Raw genomic sequence first — 8,197 nt, 5'->3', positions numbered from 1 at the left:
CCGAGGGCTGCCTAACATCGATGCACCACAGAGTGAAGGAGGGAGCATGGGCGGGAGAAGCGGTCCTCAGAGGGGTCTGCGAACCCAGTACTGGAGCTCTGCTCAGCATGCTGCTGCCTTGGCAACCTAATGTTGGCCATCCAAGGAGGACGCAGTTCTGAGGTTTCCGCCCCTCCCAGGGTCTCAACTTGCTGGAGAAACTCACCCTTGACATGCAAATGATGGAAGCATGTTGGTGTCTGGGGAACTTTGGTTTGTGGTTTTTACCATCAGATGTCTCTGTGGCTGAGCATGTTCATCTCTCAGCATGGCTAGCAGATCACAAGCCCTACAGGAGAGGAGAAGGAGTTATTCCCTGGGGTCTGGGCCCAGATGGGCAAGTGCTCTGAGGCAGCAGAAGGTGCAGACCCTTTGGCAAGCTGCCTGGGGTAGAGCTGGAACCCCATTCTGGCCTCCACCTCCCTCAGATCCGCTAGACATTTAGTCTTCCGGAGAAGGGTACTTAGCAGTCACCACCTGCCCCATTTCCAACCAAAAAAAAAAAACCCATTGCCGTCCAGTCGATTCCGACTCATAGCGACCCTATAGGACAGAGAACTGTCCCGTAGGTTGCCAAGGAGGGGCTCGTGGATTGCAACCGCCGACCTTTTGGCTAGCAGCCAAGCTCTTTAACCACTGCACCACCAGGGCTCCTGCCCCACTCCTGTCACCCCCAGATGGGAATCTGAAACCAAACCATGTGGAAAGGATAACCAAAGCCGATTTCCCATTTATTAAATAAGTTATTGTGCAAAATCTTCCCAGGGCTCAGAAGCCCCTATAGCGATCAGGGATGTTGGGGGAAGAGGGGTGAATGTGTAGTATCTTTGATTTCTTCCCTACTTTATTTTGCTTCCTTTCACGGGCCCTGAATCCCAGGGAGCCGCCCCCTCCCTCGCATTTTAGCTGTCCCAAGTCCCAGGTGTGCGTCCACGCTCTGTAGCCCCACTCTAGGTTCTTGGTCCATCTGCAACCTCTCAGGCCAGCCCTGCTCCTCAGTTCCGCTCCCAGCCGAGGTCTAGGGTCTCCCCGCCCCACCCCCTCCAGGCTCGCCTTCTCGGCGCTGCTTCCGGAGTCGGTAGGGGCAGGACGCCCCGCACCCCCATCGGCCCGAGAGAGGGAGGTTCCCGGCTCCTGTCCTCCTGCTCGCAAGCTGGGGAGTCACTGCGGCTGGCGCGGGGGTGCCACGGGGGGTTCCTAATCTTCACCCGGCGCCCCCGCCCCCCGCAGCTGGACTGGCTTCCGGACCCCCATTCGGCTTCCCTCCTTTCTGGAAAGGAGTCGAGCCGCCGGAGAGGATCTGGGGGCGCCGCCGCCTGGCCCCCGCCCCCGCCCGCAGCCCCGCTCCTCCCCGCGCGGCCCCACTTGTGGGCCCTGCCGGCGGCCGCGCAGGGACAGCTGCATTACTCGCCGCCCGCCGCTAGGAAGCTGGCCTGGCCTCGCATTCTCCGCCTCCCACGCCCAGCCGCCGCCGACCGGGCCCACGGCCGCCGCCGCCGCCGCGGGCTCGCGCCCCTCCCCCAGCCCGGCCGGCCGACCGCCCCGCGGGGAGCGGACGCGCGTGGCGCTGCTCGGTAAGACCCTCCCTCCCCTCCCGGCACGGAGCCCGCCGGGCGCCCCGCGCGCAGTCCCTGCCGGCCCAGCGGCCCCACCTTCTCGGGACCGAGCGCCAGGGCGCCGCCGGGAGGGCCGGGCTGTCGCGAGTTTGATTCCCGGTCCTGCTGCCCCGGTTCCCGGGAGCCCCCGCCGCCCCAGTCGCGCGCCGCAGGTCCCGGCCCTCCCTTTCTTCCCGAGCCTGCACCATATCCCAGGCCCTGGCTCGGAGGGCATGCGGGTATCTGGGGGGCTGGGTGCGGAGCCGCGGGATTAGAGGGTGGTCGCGGGCTGGCGGGGCCAGGCAGGGAAGCAAGGCCTCCTGGAGCTGCGTCGCCCTGAGCCCCTTCTCGGGCCGCTCCCCCCTTTTGTGTGGGCGCCCCTCCCCGTTTTGCCCAGGCCGGGGGGCGCTGGCTGGGCGGTGACGGGCAGGCGGGGGCGCCTGCTGGGAGCACAGGTCCTTTTAGGGGGAGGGGAGGTTCGCTTCCTGCCCCCGCAGATGTCATAGGTCGGCGCAGCCTCTCCTAGTCCCACCCCGTCCCCTGGGAGCTGCATCTCCCGGCGGCTCGACAGGAAAAGTTCAGCACGCTCTGCCCCCGCCCCTGCTCCCCCGCCCCTCCAGCTCTGTGTGCCCGGGGCGCTAAGCTCCAGGGGATTGGTGTGTGCCTTTATTCGTTCTTTCTTCTTGGTTTTAGCCTTTGCATTGTTGTCTTACACCTAGCACCGGCTCTCACATTTCAATTCCCCTTGAAAAAGAAAAGTTTTAGCTCAAGACTATTTACACTGAAATTAAAAGAGCTGGAAAGGGATTTGTGTTAGGGAGAGGCGGGTTTTAGATTTTCCTCTTTATTTTTTTATTTTGGTGAGGGTGGACGGAATAACCGGGAGTTTAGGAGTAAGAGGTCCTCGAGGTGAGACAAGATACAGAAGACTGTCCATCTCACTTCTCACCTCACTCTCAGAGGCAGGAGCATCATGGAGTGAGAAGTGTGAGCCTTCGGGTTGGCTATCTTGCGACCTTGGCGATCTGGCCCAGGAGAAAGGACTCAGGGAGATGTTCTGGGCCTCTCGTTTCTTTTCTTTGCCCAGCACACTCCTCTCTGGTATAGCCTAGGGGTGTTAGCCAGGTGTGCCTGAAAAAGGTGAAGGGCACCTGGAGTTCTCCTTTGGAAGTTTGACCCCTGTGGATTGAGTGTAGAATTTGACTGGCTCTTCCTGGGGGTGGATGCAGTTGGGACTTCAGCTTCAGTCAAGTGTAGCACCTCCCAGATAGACTTTGCTGGGAGCAGCCTAGCACATGATCCCAGGAAGCTGGAGGGTGTGTGCAGGAGGCCTAAGTTTGTCCTGCACTCTCTGCAGCTGGGAGGAGCAGAAGACAGGGAACATTGTGAATAGATCCTAGATGGTTAGGATGGCCCAGGGGTGGTGATGGGACTGGGAGAGGACTTCGGGCCCCAGGTTGGGGTCATAGGCCCCTTTGAGAATCTAGTGAGATTGCTGACTCCTCCGTTTCTTGGAAACACGAACACGTACAGGGACACATTTTGTATTCAGATTCGAGGGTTAATATACCCCCTTGGAACTGGGACTCCTTTAAGACTCCTGCTGGGAAGTTTGTGGTTCAGAACAGTTCTCTCTGTTACGGGTCAGGGACTAATTCCAGGGTGACAAGACCTCTTGGAGAGGTTTTTTCTTATGACCTTCTGTGCAATTTTGGGCTTGTGGCCACAGGGACCAGGAAACTCTGGACCAGAATTCCAGCACCCTACAGCTAGCCAGGGGATGGTGGGCAGATAGGGTAGCCCCTTTCCAGGGGCAGATTTCTCTAATATGGAGGAAGGCTCTGGGTACTCTGCAGGCCTATTGAATTAGAGGTAAATAAGGGGATTAAGGTGAGGCATGGATTTTCTGATACCTTACTGGGCATGAGAGCCAAACCCTTTGAGTCCCAGCTCACTCTTGGGGAAGTGGGGTTGAGGTGGGAGGAGGTGCTTCAGTGGAGAATGTGTTAAAGAAGCTTCTCCACCTGACAAGGCCTTGGCACAGAATTGTCAGATACTGAGGTCTGGGTATTGTAGGTTCTTTAGACCCCTTCGGACTTTAAAAAGCAGGTGGTAGCCAGAGGGGATGGCTGTCATCATCCCCAGTGCAGCCCCAGGAGGCTTGGCCTACCTTTTCTTTCTTACCCATGGCTCACTGGGCCCTGAGCTGCTGCTCAGGTATTGTGGCATTTACACTTGCTGGGCATCTAGAAGAGCCTTTACTGGGGACTGTCATTTGTGACTTCTGTGTCTTGGTACTGAGAGGTCCCCTTAGCCTCAAGTCTCCCCAAGAGAACTGCGGCTTAATGGGGATTTTTCTTTTTCACTAGCAAGCATGGTGTTTGGCATATGGTAGCACTCACATATGTTTCTTCCTTCAACATTTCCTACGTTTACTCTCCCTTGAGTAAATGCACGATATTGGCAGGAGTATTCTCGGGCCTTGGGGGCAGGACACTGGGGGTCAGACAGGGGTTATCTCTGTCTCTGACTATACAGGGTGATGTGGAGGAGGTGATGCCTCCGTGTTGCTAGCTCTTACAGTTATGGGAAGTAAGAGCCATAAAGGGCTTGGAGATGCTGTGGGCCAGTGGCATGCAAGGGCTCTGTAGCCGGGACTAAGGATTCACCTTCCTCAGTGGCCAGAACTTAGCTGTCTGCTGTGGCCCTGCCTGCCACAGGTTGGTGAGTTTAGGATGCTAGTCCTGTCTGCTCAGTGAGTGTTTCTCTCATCCCCTCTGCCTCCAGCCTCCCAGTAAGTGTCCCTCTGATGTGTCAGAGCAGTGTTATGAACTCCTAAAAATGCATCTGTTGTTCTTATCTTTAAAACATATCATAAATGATAAATACGGTAACTGCTTGTACACATAAACGCCCTTTTTGTAAAATGTGACCATTTTGCTTCTATTACGGCAGCATTGAAGGCTTTTGAGGGATGATTGGTGGAATAGAAAGTTTCCGTCCCAGTAGTCTAACCACCTCCTAGGAGGCAAACCAAGCATTTTGTGCCCATTTCTAACATAGCTTAGAGGTTAAGAGTTTGGGAGCTGAAGTTAGGCATCCCCAGTTAGCATCCCAGCTCTCTGCCTTTCTGTAATTTTGTAAGTCACATAATTTTTTGGTGTCTCAGGTTCTCATCTTTAGAAAGAGTTAAAGGAGATAAGTGCATGTACGTCAGAAATAGTGTAAGCTTTCCCTGCATTAAAAAAGAAAAAAAACCCAATTGCTATCAAATCAGAATTGACTCATGGTGTGTGTCAGAATAGAACTGCTCTGTAGGGATTTCAGTAGCTGATTTTTTAGAAGTAGATGGCCAGACCCTTCATCCAAGGCACCTCTGGGTGGACTGAAACCTCTGACCTTTCAGTTAACACCTGAGGGCATTAACCATTTACACCACCAGGGACGCTCTTTTCTACATAGAAACTATCATCATCAGTATTATTATTATTTCTGCACAAGAGTGCTAAAGTTCCCAGGCTTCTTATTATCAGGATGAACCTTTGGTGAGAGCTGTAGAGGCTGAGGCTGGCTTTGGGAGGGATGTGAGGGGCAGGGTAAGACTGTGGAATCATGAGGAGAGGGACTGCACAGTGGAGGGGGGTGCTGAAATGTCCAGAGTGACAGCTAAGCAGAGTTGGGGGCTGAGTGACTCAGCATTTGTAGCCCTGCTGGTGTGAAACTGAATGACTGCCCTTCTCTTTGGGGAATTTGCCCTATAAACTGGGGGCAGGAGTGGGGAGGGCAAATGAGTGAGGAGGCTCGAATGGCTTTTTCTGTTAATGTTAACATTGGTCCCTAGAGGAGTGGGGCAAAAGGGGCCTAGAGGAAGGGACCCTAATGAGAGGGGATTGAGGGCAGGCCCAATAAGCAGTCAAGAGTGGAAGCTGTGGAGGAGAGGGGCGTTTTCTGTGAAGAAATGGGCTTGGACAGTCGTAACTCCAGCACTCACTGAGCCCTTGTCTTGGGTCAGGCCCCATTCTAAGTGCTTTCCCTTGAATCAATTCATTGAATCCTCTCATGTCCCTATGAAATTTATATCCATTTTTCAGATGAGGAAACACACTTAAGGGACAAAGAAGTTAAATAACTTGCCCAAGATCACATGGCTAGAAAGTGGCAGAGCCAGGATTTGAACCTAGGAAGGGTGGCTGCAGAGCTCACAATGTAGAGGAATTCTCAGACTCTTTGAGCTGAGCTGGAGATGAGAGCGGAGCAGGGTACGGTGGGGAAGGGGGTGTAGGGTGCTCTGTTCATAGGGCTGCCAATGCAAAGTCCAGGTCTTGTTGGAACATGCCCGAAGGGCTCAGCTTAGCAAAATCAGCTGAGAACCACTGGCCAAGTGCCAGACGTTACTGGGATCTAGCCCAGAACACAAAAGTCACTAAGGTATGGCCTCTGCCATCAAGATGCCCACAGCCTAGTAGGGGCACAGACATGTAAGCCGAGAATTCCAGTTGCCATGGCAAGTGCAGTGATAAGACAAAGTACTGCAGAAGGGTGCACTTTGCCACCGAGAAGCAGAGTTGGGGCAGGGAATGCTTCCTGGAGGAGGAAACACTTGAGCTGAATGAGGATAAAGGTGGCTGTGCCTCTTGGGCTTTTGGTCTTGCCATGGGATGAGCTGAGTGGCCAGTGTGTGGACATTAGAGGAGGGTCATGTTTTCTGAATCCTGCAGCTTCTTTGCAGGGTGAGGCAGGAACTGGGAAGTATGGTTGGCTTCCTTGACGCTGTTGTGGTTTTTAATAGCCAAGAATCACTGTCACCTCCTGTAATGCCTGCAGTGTACATGCTGAAGAAATAAAAATCTCGTAAGAGTTATTGCTCAGAACACAGTGATTCACTCCTGACTCTCTGTACTTAGAAACAGAACCAGAGGCAAATGCATTCGAATTGCGGAGGAAGGACTCAAGGAAGGTCTGAGAAGAGCGTTCCAGATAGGATGTGAGGTGTAAGAACAAGTGACTCATAGGAGTGGAGGGGAATGGCCTCCCCTGAAGGTCTTGGGAAATGGGAACAATTTTCCTTTGTCTTTGTGGTTTAAGAGATTCCATCTGGAGATAGGAAGATGAAGTGCAGGCCCCAGAAGTCCATGTCAGCTCAGTGATAGGAGAGGGTAAGAGGAGCTGGAATTTTTGAGCTAGACCTAGAAGATTGCTCAACTCTCCTGAGTCCTCATTTTACTGTTGAAGTGATTGAAGAATATCTAGTGAGACTGACCTGCTCATCCAATACTTAGACACAAACCGGATCTGCAAGAAACTGCCCAACACCTGAGCCTGTCACTCTGTATTGACCCCAGTCAGAGGGGATGCTTACTGAGAGTGGCCCACAGCCCTACAGGTTGGGGTCCACGCCATGTGAGGAGAGCTGCAGGAAAGTAGGAAGGAGCTGACCTCTTGTCTGTGTGTCAGAACTATAGGAGGCACCAGCTCCCATCTGCAACTCTAAAATTGGCGTTCCCAGTTGGACCTAGTGAGTCTTCTTATTCACCCTGCTGGCCTAGGGCCTAAAAGAGTTTCATGCACACACAAGGCCCTCAACAACCTTTGTTGAATGAATAAGGAAATAGCAGATAATCCAGAAGTCATTTCTCTTTGACATACACTTTTTCGGGCGGCGGCGCATTTACCCTTCTGATTCTGTTTTGCTTAAGCCAACTGTAGAATCATTTCATGATAACCCTCAGGACCAGAGAGAGACAGCCCAAAAGTGTGCTGGGGGCGAGGGGAAGCTGAACAAAACCCAGTTTAGGATCTTTCTCAATATTTATAATTATTAGAAAGGTCCTCAAGGGCTGACGTTATGTTTGCTTAAAATGGCTTTTGCTTTTTCATTCGTTTGCTTTTAATCCTAGCACAAAAGTCAAGGCTGCATTTTTCAAATTCAGGAGAAGCACGTAGGGTAGCTGCATCCAGCAAGATGGCTGCACAGATCTCAGAAGAGAAGAAGGCTTGTTCTCAGGAGGAAATCTGATGAAGAACGAGCCAGATATGAACTGATGCTGGACAATGAACTTTAGTTCCTGGGATGAATTTAAATTGACTTGTGCAAATTAAAAGGAAGCAGCATGGTATGGAAACATGATGGCAAGAACTCTAGCTTCCTCCTCTAACCCGTCTTTCCCTATTCATTAAGGAAGCATTCGATTCAAGCCCGGCACCTGCAAAGCTGTGTTTTTTTCCGAAGACCAGTAAGCTGGACTCGTGGAGCTCTGCTGAGGAGAGGATGCTCTGTGGTCATGTAGGCTGATGGTGCAGGAAATGATTTCACTTTGTTCAGGTCTGAGATTCCTTTCGGTTTCAGGCTGTACCAGGAGCTGAGACAGCAAGCGAGCTAGAGAGAGGGAGAGAGTCTGTGAGTCTGTGAGAGCGACGGGGGAGGCTGGGACAGAGCTTCACCATTGGCTGTGTGGCTGATGGCAAGGTGGGTGTGCAGAGAACTGTGCACAGCGCTGGGAGAGGAAGGTGATGAGTCAGAGATGGAGTCGAGGAAGACAGCGACTGAGTGTTCATGTGTCTGG

The 8,197-nt window shown here is 53.1% G+C and overlaps 1 protein-coding gene across 1 annotated transcript in view; it reads left to right on the top strand.

Moving 5' to 3' along the window:
* Positions 1-1,545: 1,545 nt before the first annotated feature.
* The window catches only part of CUEDC1 (CUE domain containing 1), a 97,174-nt gene continuing 90,522 nt past the window's right edge, over positions 1,546-8,197 (top strand). Inside the window, exon 1 of the mRNA XM_064271286.1 lies at positions 1,546-1,613. The gene's annotated coding sequence lies outside the window, so the exon portion shown is untranslated. The remainder of the gene's footprint in view (positions 1,614-8,197) is intronic.

Source organism: Loxodonta africana, chromosome 18 (genome assembly GCF_030014295.1).
Source record: "Loxodonta africana isolate mLoxAfr1 chromosome 18, mLoxAfr1.hap2, whole genome shotgun sequence".
Taxonomy (NCBI): Eukaryota; Metazoa; Chordata; class Mammalia; order Proboscidea; family Elephantidae; genus Loxodonta; species Loxodonta africana.
Note: the sequence above shows the minus strand (reverse complement) of the source record. Positions and strands in the feature narration are given on the sequence as shown.